The following is a 13,774-nucleotide window of genomic DNA, read 5'->3' on the forward strand; positions in this document are numbered from 1 at the left end:
AATTCCAGAGCCAGAGGATTTCTTCACTGCAGTGGGAGAAAGGAGGTAATCAGAGATAAGTCTACTCTGGCCACACTAATAAATGACCAAGAGAGTTAGCCAAACCTCTTCCATTTTGCTTCAGGAACAATTTCAGCTCTTTCAAGCTATAGCAGTGAGAGCACTTACATCCAATTCACTTATGGAACAACCTTGAAATCTTTAATGGTGCCTTCCTTTCTCTGACTGAGCACAGCTCCTAGCATGGGTAAAATGCAATTTCTTGTGATGTGAGCAGGTATATAGAATCAGGGCAGAACTTTCTAGGCCTCTTATCTTTTCTTTTCCTTGTAAGAGAAAGTTTTCTCCAACACTGTCTCTTTTCTTTCTCAAATACTAATGAGATAAAATAATATTAATATCACTTGAACATTTATTAGATCATTAGCTTTCCTCAGTAGGGTTCAAGTCTGTCTGAAAGAATTCTACACTGAAGCTGGGAGGCATGATAGCTCAGGCCTGTGGTCCTGGAGCATAAGGTAGGAGAGGCCAGGAGTTCGAGACCAGCTTGGGCAACATAGCAAGCACTCATCCATATGACAGTAAAACATAATTTTATTTAAAAATTTCTAAACTGAAGCTGAAAGTAGAAGGAAAAATTTGTGGATGCAAGAAAAGCTAAGGAATATAGTGGAACAAGATTGAGAAAATTAGGATATTTGGGTGGAAATGTAGTCACGCTTGGGAGATAAAAGGAGAGAAAATGGTAGTTAAAATAGTAGGTAAAAAATGTTCAAGACATATTTTCTGAAGACCATGAGTCTAAGTTCTTCAAGGACACAATATCTCACTTATCCCTGTATCCTCAGCCCAAAGCAAAGTGCCCAGCACAGAGCAGCCAAGCAATGACTATTTGCTGAATGAGGGATAAATAGAATTGTTTGCAGATAAAATATATATGGTTAAGCATGCTCCCCTTTAGGCAGACATTGTGCTGGAGAGCTTTTGTTTGTCCCTCTAGAGTCACTCTCCTGTCTACTCTGTGTCCCAGCAGCCTGAACTAATGGACGCAATCAATGAGCTCCCTTTCTCTGAGGCATCCTAATGGGAGGTGCTAATAATAAGAAGTACTGCCAGGAAATTAGAGGGTGAGAGGAGACTGAGGTCAGGGTATTTATTCCCTTAGCACCCCTGATGGGTCTTTAAGTTGGCTATGTTCCTCTAGCGAAGGCCACAGGTGCTGTGAAGTGGCCCTTTCCATCCATACAGCTTCTTTCTCTTTCTTTCCTTCTTTTTCTTTCTTTCTCTCCATTCCTCCTCTCCCCCTCCCTCCCTCCCTCCCTTCTTTCTTTCCTTCCTTGCTTTTCCCTTTCTTCTTTCTCTTTCTATCTTTCATTCTTCTTTCTTTGTCTCTCCTTCCTTCCCTTTTCTTTTTTACTTAAACTTTGTTTACCTCTTTTCAATTTGCCCCTTCAAAAAACTCCCCTCAATCACTCTGTTTGAGTGTGCCAGCTATTTCCTGTCTGAAACCTGACTAACACAAACAGGCGAATTCTAGTTCCAGTTCTGTATATTACTACTGATGTGGTCTTGTCACTTGCCCTAACCGATCAAATTGGGTGCTTGTAAACTAATGCATACAAAGTATTAAGTGCATACCAAGCATTTAACATCTAACAATAATAAGAATGAGAGTGATACCCTTTGCCAGCATGTTTGTTTGATAGAGATAATGCACATGCTCTTTTATTTTGTCTCTAAAGGAAAGAGCTGTTCATGGTTTAGAAAGAAAAGGGGCCAGGCACAGTGGCTTATGCCTGTAATCCCAGCACTCTGGGAGGCCAAGGTGGGCAGATCACTTGAGGTCAGGAGTTTGAGACCAGCCTGGCTAAGACAGAGAAATCCCATCTCTACTAAAAATATAAAAATTAGCTGGGCATGGTGGCGGGTGCCTATAATCCCAGCTACTCAGGAGGCTGAGGCAGGAGAGTTGCTTGAATCTGGGAGGCGGAGGTTGCAGTGAGCCGAGATCGTGCCACTGCACTTCAACCCGGGCAACAGAGCAAGACTCAGTCTCGAAAAGAAAGAAAGGAAAGGGAGAGGAAAAGGAAAAGGAAAGTCCATACCATGTTGAGAAAGATTTAACAGTCTTTCCCCACTGGAATATCAGGGAGTATGGAAACGACATTGAGGCACATGTCTTGAAGCAAAGAAAGATTTGTTGGAAATGGTTTTGACTATTGGCATTTCTGAGTATTCAGAGTACGTGGGTCAATCCAGTCAGCCTATCAATCAGGTCCATGAAGAGTTGCTTCTTTTTGACGCTTGCTGGAGGGCTGTCCATGGATTCCTGGATGTTCATCCACAGGCCCTGGATCTCAGGCAATAATTCCAGATCTATTAAGTGCTAATTACCCCCTCTTCTTTCATTTCTGTCCTAATTAAATATTTCCAGCCACTGGAGGGGCTGAGTCCCCTTAGAAGCTCCCTAAATGTCCCAAAAAGACTTTGACTCAGGAGACAAGGTGACTCAGATATCGCATATCATGTCTAAAACCCACCTGGGGGCTCACGTCCTCAATAGGAAACAACAATTCTCAAATCCGTGAGAACTTTGTTAATCTTCTAAAGTAAAAGGGCAACCATTCATTCGCCTAAAAATTTCAATTCTGCAATTGTTTATGGCGTATGTGTTATATGCCAGGCACATGCTAAACTCTGTGGATACAGTGGTGAAACAGGTAAACATGGTCCCGGCTGAAAGGAACTTAGAATCTTTCTGAGTTACCGTGCAAGCCAGGACCTTATGGGCCTGGTATATAAATAATGCTCAATACACATTGTTATATGATTGAGTACATAATGCTGAATTACTCTGACATATTTCTTAATTGTAAAGGTTAAGTATATGAACATATTGGCCTAGACTTGCAATGTTCAAAATGTAAAATACAACCATCAAATATTTTGGTGAAATTTGTGAATATGTGAGAATGTAGATGGTACATTCAAATAACCAAATCATCTCAGCTTACAATGTAATTATAGGCATAATATTGAATAGCTCAGTTTTTAAGCTGAATGCCAGGAATTCCATGGAGATGCTCCAGGGCACACCATGGAGGTGGGAGGGTGTGCTAGGGGCAGCCAAAGGAACCAGGGTTCCACATCCCTTCTCTGCTTCAACCAGGCCACTCCACTGTTTTCTCGATATCCCAGGTTTCTGAACATGATTGCATTTGAACAAAATGTTTTAGATCTTAAAAGAAAAACTGTGGAGAACCACTCATGTAATGGAGAACTTTGGCAATTGTGATTTCCTATCACGGACCTTTCTGATTCCAATAATGGTGCTAATATTTATTTCTGGGTATTAGCCTAAGTGCTGTGCATGGATTATGTCATTTGATTATCGTTCATTCCGATCTACCAGAATCTACTGTTATCATTATTTTACAAACGAAGATGACAAGGTTTAGTGTGGTTCAGTAAGTTGCCAAAGTCTGCCTAGAGAGTAAGTATTTGAATAAAGGCTTGAACCTGGGTTGTCTGTTTCCAAAGCCCAGGTTATAAATCTCCAGATTACCCAGTCTTGCGAATGTGTGCAAGTTTAGCACGTACAAGGTGGGAGATGGGCATTTCCTCTCTGACAGTTGTTTAGAACTTAAAACAATGTTTTATTTCAGTTGCATGATTTCTGGTGATTATATCTACTCTTCTGGTACAGGGGATTAAAAGTGGTCCCACCATAAACTGCTGAACAGTAGACTCATTCTTCCTGCAGTCTTGCATAGCACACAATATTACATTGTTCATAGTAGGCACTAAACAAGCCTTTGCTTATTATTAAAGAAGAGAAAATAAATGACTTTTCTTAGGCCTATTTTCATAATTCTAGTCAAAAATAGCAGAGATACATCTGCTTGTTTTCCTTCTATTATTTTTTATAACAGGGAGAGCTCTATCAGCAAATTGATGGCTTAGGAGTTTGGCTGTTCTTAACACACATTTCTTAAAGCCTGGTGTGGAACCAGAAGATGAATAGTTGTTGCTATGATTAAGGATTAAGACTTTATATCAGAGGTCCCTGAGGTCCGGTTTTTAAAAGAATCTTGTTAGTACTGTAATAAGAGTGAAAGAAGAAAAACATGGAAACCATTTTCAATGATCTTGCCCAGTACACTGAGATATGAATAGTAAATTCGATCAAGAGGTACGTGACTTTTTCGCTGATCATCTCCCCATGAAGGGAGGGTGTCATAGCCAATTGCATGTATTGATGAGACTCTCTTAGCCTTTCTAAACTTCCGTTTCTTCACCTGTAAAATGGGAATAACAATGCTGAGTTATATAAATAATATGCAGCTGAGGCTGATGGAAATTACAATGACACAAGTGAAAGATATTCTCTCTGCTAAAGCTACAGGCAAGATAGATTTCAGAATCAAATGCTTACAAAATGGCTTTCTGGTTTTTCTTTCCTTTTCAACAAATTGAGTTAAAAAAAAAAACCCCTGTTAAACCAATATGCCTCCAGAACCCAGACCAAATTACAGCTCTTAATAAAATAAGGCGTGGGTAGGAAAGAGGATGAAAGTCTGTTTCTCCCCATGTAGTTATGAAATGTAGAGTGTATAACATTTGAGTGTTCTCATGGAGCTCCAAAGAGCCTCATCATGATCTGCTTGATTAGGATTCCATCTGAAAGCATTCTCCCCACTCTGCTCCCAGCTCCTGCCCCACCCCAGTCTTAGGGATGTGTGTGGTGATGATGCCCTGCAGCCAAGGAATGGAGTTGGTCTAAAAGGATCTGGGGCATTATTTTAATTGGAGTGCTTATGAAATATTTGTAAAAACCTCTCTCTTTTGATGAATATGTCTTACGCCAGAGGTGTTTCTGCATCCCTATGGTACGAGGGTAATCCATTTAGCTGGTAAAATTTCTACAATTTTATTAACCGCAAAATCCCTCCTATCTGGGTGAGGCTTCTTATATTTCTAACTTATATCTTCCCAAACCCTCGGATTCAGGGCTGTAAGGGGAGGCGCTGCAGCCCTGGTATCCCATGGGGCAGTGGTGAAGCCACCATGAAGCAGCTCATGTGAAAGTCCTTTCAGAAGTAAACCGTGCAGTACCAAGTACAGTTATTCTTAGTTTCTGTGTTCAGTGCCCCCTCCATAAATATAAGACAAAACTATCTTTCCCCCAATAGTTGATTATGTATTACTGCAGGCGTGTGTAGAACAGTCCAAAATGCCATGTGAACTGTTCATTCTCGCACAGAGAAAAACCCGTTTTCTTTCTTCAGCTGTGCCTCTATTTTTAAAATAGAATGTCTTACCAATGTCTTCCTTAAAATGTTAGTTCCTTCTTACACCATCCCCAAGTCTTTAAATGATACAAATTAAGAGAGTCAGTCTGAAGAACAGGACATTCTGATATTTCCAGAATGTCACTTATCTCAACTCTAGGAGCAACACTTTTCCTCTCATTTTGCTGAAAGTGTGGAGACAAAAACTCCCTGTAAGGGGCTGTAGCGCCACTTGTTCTGACATTAGTTATAATACAAGGAAAGTCAGCCTGAGACTGTTCAGAAAAAACTTCCACCCTTTCTGTTACAACACACAATGCTCTGTGATATGGATCCTGGGGAACAAAGCCACATAGCAATGTGGTTCTCAGACTTGGCTGCCCATCAGAATCACCTGGGTAGATTATAAAAGAACATGGATTCTCAGTTCCAAACCTGGACCTCCTGAATCAGAAGCCAGGAGGGTAGAGTACTTAGAAATCTGGAATGATCAACTCCCCCGGTGCCCCTTTCCCACAGGGAACTTGACAAGGAATCTTTGCACAGCACATGAAGCCAGGGATTGTACTGAATGATCCTCAACAAGGCCACCATAACTTGTCAGACAAGGTGAGTTCCATGTTCAACACAAGTAAGAAGTGTTGTGGGAAGGGGAGTCTCATCAAAGGTGAGAGAAGCTGGTGGCAGGCATCAGCTCCACGGTGTGGAAACATATCAGTGAGGCCTCAGGCCCACCTCTCCTTCTCCTATCTCTTTCTTGTCTGGGTCTGCCTCTTTCAGGGAGCATGCTGCTACACACCAAAACAAGAGGAGGGGTTACTCGAAAAACAATAAGAGCAATGACAAGGTTGCAATGTATGTGCCAGGCCCTTTCCTAAGCAATTCATAGGAATTAACTCATTTCATCCTCCTTAAGATACAATTAAATTTAAAAAAATTAAAGGTCAAAAGCACATGGAAATACTCCTGGAACCATTTCTTAGAATCAGCTTGGCTTCTGCTGTCCTACCTCAAACCATCCCTAATCTTTTCCATGTCAGTTCATCAGCACTGCTTCCACCAGGAGGCTTGAGCAATTCTGTCTTGGGGTTGCCCCTCCCTGAGAATGTCCTCCTGAGAGACAAGGACATAAATGTAAGTAGTTTATTTGGGAGATGATTCCAGAAAAGAGAGTGGGGAATTGAGACAGGAAAATGAAGGGAGCTGATAAAGAATGCATTCATGAGCAGGTGCCTGTGCTAGGCAACTGGGGTTACCTCACTGGGGTGCTCTAGAAGACAGTGTGCACACGCTTCAGAGGTATTATAGGAGGCGCAGGAAGCAGGTACATTTATCCTCCAGCTCCCTTCTCTTATTGGCTCCTGCAAGCATCAAATTCCCTGCATTTCTGGCCTATCCCTCTTCACAGCCTGAAGCCCTCAGTTAGTGAGAACTGGCCTACAGACAGAATGCTCAGGGCCTGTGTGGTGAGTGCTGCAGATTTAGGTGCATGGCCTTAACAGTGCCTGCTGCAATGCATACAGGTGCTTTGGAAAGTTCTAAGTCACAAACAGGGAAGAAAAGAAAGAAAAGAAAAGGGAAACTATGACTTTTTTTAATGAGGGCTCCAAGGAAAGATTATGTTGGTTCTGGCTGTACTTCTTGGTGATTTTTTTTTTTTCTTTTTGCTTGTTGGTTTTGTTTTTAATGGGCTTGATGATTTGTGTAACAGTTCACGTTTTCTTTTTCTTTTCTTTGCAGCCATGTGCTTTCAAGCCTCTGCCCTTGGTTTATGCTATTCTCTCCACACAGAGTGCTTTGCTTCTCTCTTCGGCCAACCATGACCCTACTTTTCCTTCAAAAGACCAGATAAATGACCACTTCCATCCTTTTTAGTTTTTTCTCATGTATAACCCTTATTTCATCCTGTGTCATAGTTAGCCATCTTCATGCTTGTCTCTTCTCTTAACCCAATGTTTTGTGAGTGAGAGGTGATAAATAAATACCCACTGACTGAATGGACAGACCTAATCTAAATAATGAGATCTCAAGCTTCTTATTCGTAACATCTGATTTAACTTCAGACCCTGGGCACATGATTGTGGAAGAAATATTTCACTTCCCCTTGCCCATTTTCAACATTGTTAGGTCATCCAATATTGTTGATTTCTAGTGTTTTCTTTTCTGTCCTTCCTATCAGGGTAAATTCCACATCACTATTAGATTGAAATGACAGCTCAAATATGTCTTAATAGTGAGGTGGCACCAGTGAGTGCATAAGTCCACTAGGTTAATGAGCCAACATTATTAGATACAGGTAAAGAAATAGAGAAGTGTTGTTGGCTCTGCTGCCCAGGAAGCAACAGCTTCACAGATCAACTTCCAGTTTTAGAAACAAATGTCCATATCTCACTCTGCTGAAAGGCCACTTTCCCTGTAGGGGATTCATGATAAGGTTTGTGAACTCCTACTCATCCTTCGAAACCCAGCTCAGTTGTCACCTCCTCTGTGAAGAGGAAAAGAGGAAAGAAGCTGACATTCCTGGAACACTTACTCTTCCAGCTACTGCATGTGGCACTTTACTTGTGTCATTTTATTTTATTCTCCCAACAGCACTGCAAGGTAGAAGTTAGCCCCATTCTTCAGAAACAACAACAACAAAAAAAAAATGGCATGAAGCAAAAATCCAACAAATAAGTGATGAAAATAAGCTTCGAAGCTGGGTCTCTCAGATAGCACAGTGTTATACTTTCTGTTAGCTTAGATTGCCTTCCACATCGTTTATATAATAAACTTTTTTGAGTACATATGGCCTCATCTTGTGTCATAATAAATCCTCAGCAAAATATCTGTTAGTTGGATATTATCAACCACATTTCACAGGGATGCAAAGGTCTAGGAAGTGCTTTTCTTCCTCTGTCTTCTGTCCTTCCACACTGGCTGATCCGTTTCAGTTATACTATTTGTCTTAAGACTTCACAATTATGTACATCTATTTCTATCTTCCAAACAAGAACACAATTTCCATGAGGATAAGGGGGTGTGTGTGTGTGTGGTGTGTGTATTCTCAGTGTAGGGATGAATGAATGAAACTGTGGAATGAACAAACTCACTTATACCCTAAAATAAAATGTAAATATATGTTAATGCTTTGAAAAAGTCTTTAATCTATTTGAAAAGCTGACCTTTGACAAAATAAGGTTATGGAATATGTAATGTCCTAAGTACAATTAGCCCACATTGGATGCATTTCATTTATTCACTCAGGTCATGCATATCTGTACCTCCCTCACATCTGGCAACGTGCCAAAGTTCCAGATTCCCAACAACCTGGCTCTTTTCTATGTTTTGATGTAGGCAAGAACCAAGAAAAAAAATCAGACAAAGGATATGTCACCAAGCCATTCATACACTAATGACCACGTACCTTGCTCAGATGAGAGGCTCCCTGGTCCTTACCCAGAGCCTAATTCCTCTTCTTTGACAAATAGTCCTAATAAGGTTGGTTTTTCTAAGTTGACAGCATATTAGAAGAAGCCAAGTAAAACGGAACAAACTGTCAGAAGAAGGCACACTTAGAGCCCCATGGGAACAAGAAAGAGCACAAAAACAATGAAGGGGCATAAAGAAGAACTTGAAAGCATGACATTCTCAGAATATTTTATGTGAGGGCAAAGAAACCCTGCTCTGCTTCACAGGTTCTGAGGATGTCGTTGCATTCTGGCAAAGAACAATGTTGTCAAAAAACTGTTAAAGTGTTTTCCATCAACTCTATTTTGAAACACAAGGATATCAATGAGTTATATATTTAATTAATAATTTCTATTTAAAATAGTTACAATCTTTTTTAAAACAACCTGAGAATTTGGTTCTTAAGTGACAAAACTTTGACTATCAGAAATCATGTCTATTAAGGAAGAATTGTTCCCTAGGGATTCCAAAGATTGCTAAAATGTTGCAGTGCTGAGATGGTGGCAGCCCTGGTACTATAAAGAGTGAGCAGAAGTGCTAAGAATAATTGGGTGTCTCATGGCTGAATTCCACTTGAGATCCACAGCCACTAGATAATATTTTGGAGACCTATTTAACTTTAGTAGTTTGAGGCTCTTTCCATTGTTACCCACCTACATGCTCTACAGAAAAGAAGACTATATTGGTTTATGATATGCACATTATTGACACAATCCTTTCAGCATAGTGAATAATGTGGTTGTTAATCTTATGCTTGTTATGGCTCCTCTTACTGTTTTTTGCTCTCAAACATTGTTTGTGACACCGACAGGATTATAACCACCTATATGAAATAATAAAGGTACAAAGAAAAAAGAAAAATCTTTCACAGCCCTAATTGCCAACACATCAGTTCTCTGCATTTTCCATATGCCTTCCAGTTCTCATTCATGTGTGTAGCAGATTGATTGAACAAAATGACCCTATTATTCCTTTTCCTGTGTCCACACTCATTCTATGTTACTTTGTGGCTTTTCTTATGCAAGAAATAGAGTTGATTTTCTCACTCCTTGAATCTGGAGTCACCTCATATCTTTTTCTGGTCAACAAAATATGGCAGAAGTGAAATCGTGCACAATCTGAGCCTAGGTCTCAAGCTGCCTTGCAGTCCCCACTCTCTTGGAACTTTTCCAAGTCATCATGTGAATAAGCCTAGGCTAGCCTGCTGCATGACACTGAAGAGACACATGATCTATCATCCCCTTGCTCTAGCCAACAGCCAGCTGACCAATAGACTTATCAGCAAGGCCATCCTAGCCTAGACCAGTCAGTATCTGGCTGACCCAAATGCTGACACCCAAACAAGCCTAGCTGATCAGCAGAACCACTTGTTTTCCCATAGACAAATAAGCAATAATAAATGCCTATTGTTTTAAGCATTGAGTTTTACATGATTTATTACGCAGCAATAGTTGATAAAACACGCATACCTAGAGTTGACCTAGTCATATTCATATTGTAAATCATGCTTCTAATAGCTATCTTATGTTTCATACAGTGAACATACAACAATTTATTTTAATATTTCCCCAATTGGGGGATATTTAATTAATCTACAGTTACTAAATAGAGGCAACAATGTGCCATAAACAGCACATGTTATTGATCTTCTAACAATGATTTCAAATCCTGAATTTTCTGATGATTAATTCTGTGGCTTTGGCCTACTTAACCTCAATACACCTGCTTTTTAAAATCTGTGAAATGGGAATAATGATTCTTTGAGATTTCATTTTTAATACTCAAGATGATATATAACAGTCTAGTGTCTGAATGCAGTGTAGTTAGTCAATAAATGGAAGATATCATAGAAACAATGCTGCAATTCATTTAATTCCCAACTACGAAATTGTTGGTTCAAAGATAAGGGCAATAAAAAAGAGAAGGAAATTAAATGAGCAGGCAGACAATACATTTTTTAAAAAACTAGTGCTTAGAGGTAATTACTGACTTCAATTTCCATTTCTGGCGTTGAGAGGCACTGAAGGAATCATAATTCTGCCACAGTATACTTGGCTTGGACCTTGGAAATCAGAAATCATCACTCTGGTGGTTATTAAACAAGAGTGTGTGGCGAGAGCTGTATGAGAAAGAGCTAATGATCTTGTTTAACATGCAGGTTCTCAAGCCACACATCCAGAGATTCTGATCCAGTAGACCTGGGTTTGAGCCCAAGAATCTCTGTATGCTCTGAGCTCTCCCCCAGGGGATTAATCAGAATCTACCAGTTTGGGGAACAACTGCCTTATTTCCACCCACTCCCCAGTTGTGGAGGGAGACCAAAGGCCAAGAAGGGTTAAATAAGAAGCTTCCATCTCCTCAGAGACAACCGGTGGCTGAGATGGGGTGAAAGGGCCCAGTCCTTCAGCTTTCTGAGCAGTGGCTTACAAGAACTATCCTGAGTTCATCAAAGGACAGAAATCTGCTGAGACCCTTGTTCTAAGTATGTACTTTTCTTCCCAAGGCCAGTCTCTCTCTCATCCTAGTTGATACATACTTTATACACTGGGGAAATGATTAATGTGAATACATTATTTATTCTTTACTGAGAACTTGTCCTTTGAGCTGTAACCAAAGTAACTGACTTTCAGACAAGTTGAAATATGCCAAGAAATGGTTTGTCTTGTATATCAATATACAGCTCAGTGTTGGCTTTCACAAAAAAAAAAAAAAAGTAAATAAAATCAAGGTAACAGATTCTTTTACATTTTATTGTCTCCTTGGGGCTTTGTAATACTTTTTTTTTAAAAGGTAAAGAACTTGCCATTTTATATAACTCATCCTTTCAAACAAGTAGCGTGAGACCTGTTTGCCTTCCAAGTTTGAATTTTAGGAGGACACTCTTCTGTCATGTCACTTATTGAAGAAATGCAGCCGTCAGTATGGATATACTCAAGAAGCATACTTATTCTGGTAGAACTAGAAGGCTCGACACAGTTTTATTTAAAAATTATTTTAAAATAATTTTGAAGTTGAATTCAAATGCAAAGCAACTTAAACTATTTGCTGAGACAAAAAGAAGAAATTCTGTCACCAGGACTGCCCTGCAGTGGAAAAAGTTTAGCAGTTTTTTTTTTTTTTTTCTTTTAGTCTCCTTATTGGTAGGCACAACAGCTTGAAGAAGCCAAATGGCCTGGATGCCAAAAGCAATTTTGTGACCCCCTATCAGAGGAAGTGAAGACCAGTGAGAAACCAGTGCAGACCAGAGGAGGTGACCTCTAGTTACCTTTGAATCATTAACATATCATTCTTGTACTAAAATCCCCTCTGCTAAGTGAAGATCACCACCATTTTGTGTATATGCAATATACGGAGAAGCATGTTCATAAATTGCACCTACCACTTGGAACTCCACCCTATACATGCCTGCATACCTCCCCGTACATTCAACCCCTTGAAACTCCCATACGTCCCATTGCCTGGGAAGAGGTGCCTTTAGATCATGACCTCCCCTTCTTTGGCCACTGAATAAAACCTGATTGCCTTTCCAATTTGACATTCTTTCTTTGTGGCTGACATACAATAGGGAAAGAATGCAGGTTACTGGTGACAGTTCCAGCCCAAGTCAACTGTCTGCAGAGTCAAGCTTCATGTGCCTAATCAGTGAAAGTAATTTGTGGTACAATGATTAAAAGAATAATGTTTGAGAAGACAAGGGTTTGAATGCTTCCCTACTTACAGGCACATAACCTTGAAAAATGACTCAGCTTCTCTAAGCCTTATCATCTTCATCCATGTAATGGGCATAATTACAGCAAACTTTTGTTGAACACTTATTATACACTAGGACATTTTAAAAAGTCTATTTCCGGCCAGGCATGGTGGCTCATGCCTGTAATTCCAGCACTTTGGGAGGCCGAGGCAGGTGGATCACAAGGTCAGGGGTTCAAGACCAGCCTGGCCAATAGTGAAACCCCATTTCTATTAAAAATACAAAAAAGTTAGCCGGGCGTGGAGGCACATGCCTGTAATCCCAGCTACTCAGGAGGCTGAGACAGGAGAATTACTTGAACTCGGGAGGCGGAGGTTGCAGTGAGCCGAGATTGCGCTACTGCACTCCAGCCTGGGTGACAGAGTGAGACTTTGTCTCACTTCAAAAAAAAAAAAAAGTCTATTTCCATGAGTTCATTTAACACTTATAATAATTCCATGAGTTAGTGTTATTTTTATCCCTGTTTTACATATCTGAATACTGTGGTTCAGAGAGATTAAGTAACCTGCCTAAGGTCACACAGATAGTAATGGATGAAGCCTGAATTTGAACCTTGGCAGGCAGATCCCAGAGCCTAAGAATTCAGTAAAAATAGTCCTTGCCAAGAGCTTGGAAGTGTGCTTATAATGAGAGCTCAAAAATGGTACCTTAATATTGTTATCGGAGAAGAGCACCTTGAAGCTTATTCCTACATGAGGAGTTCTCTCCTGGGACTGTAAACCACCTTCATATCATTACTTACCTTTAATCATTTGTAGCATGTATACCCATAACAACAAATTAACCTATATCTCCCCTATCTCTTTTCAGTCTCTTTAAATAATCTGAAAAACACGAAAACTACACAGAATAAAGTTTACTGTATACCACCAATCAGTTGACTACTCTTTGGGTGCAGAGTTTATCCTTCCAGTGTTTTCTTTACACATGAATATTTGCCCATTTCCCCCCAAAATGGGGATTACTCTATAAATAGGATTTAATTCTGCTTTTCCTCCCTGATGTTTATATCATGAGCATTTTTCCATCTCATGCACTATTCTGTGAAAATAGAATTTTTGTGATGACACAATATTTCATTTTAAAGATAAAATGGAGAGAGGTAAGGGCAGCAGGAAGATGACCCTTTCCCCTCCTCCCCGCTAACAGGATGGATCTAATGTGATTGGGATTGGGCATATATGCTAGGAAGGATCATTGTGCCAAAAAATTCACACACAAGGGTACTTTCTCTTCCTTAGTTGAGTTGAGGAAAGATTACTGCCTCTGTATGAAGCTTTTC

The 13,774-nt window shown here is 40.1% G+C and overlaps 1 protein-coding gene and 1 long non-coding RNA gene across 2 annotated transcripts in view; one reads left to right on the top strand and one right to left on the bottom strand.

Moving 5' to 3' along the window:
• The window catches only part of SYNPR (synaptoporin), a 328,993-nt gene that overhangs the window by 171,055 nt on the left and 144,164 nt on the right, over nucleotides 1-13,774 (bottom strand). The window lies entirely within an intron of this gene.
• Nucleotides 1-13,774, top strand: part of LOC105515389 — a 130,090-nt gene that overhangs the window by 115,042 nt on the left and 1,274 nt on the right. Inside the window, exons 3-4 of the long non-coding RNA XR_001002319.1 lie at nucleotides 11,104-11,244; nucleotides 11,871-11,964. This is a non-coding gene — a long non-coding RNA (uncharacterized LOC105515389). The remainder of the gene's footprint in view (nucleotides 1-11,103; nucleotides 11,245-11,870; nucleotides 11,965-13,774) is intronic.

The sequence above is a fragment of the Colobus angolensis genome, unplaced genomic scaffold (assembly GCF_000951035.1).
Source record: "Colobus angolensis palliatus isolate OR3802 unplaced genomic scaffold, Cang.pa_1.0 Scaffold26, whole genome shotgun sequence".
Taxonomy (NCBI): Eukaryota; Metazoa; Chordata; class Mammalia; order Primates; family Cercopithecidae; genus Colobus; species Colobus angolensis.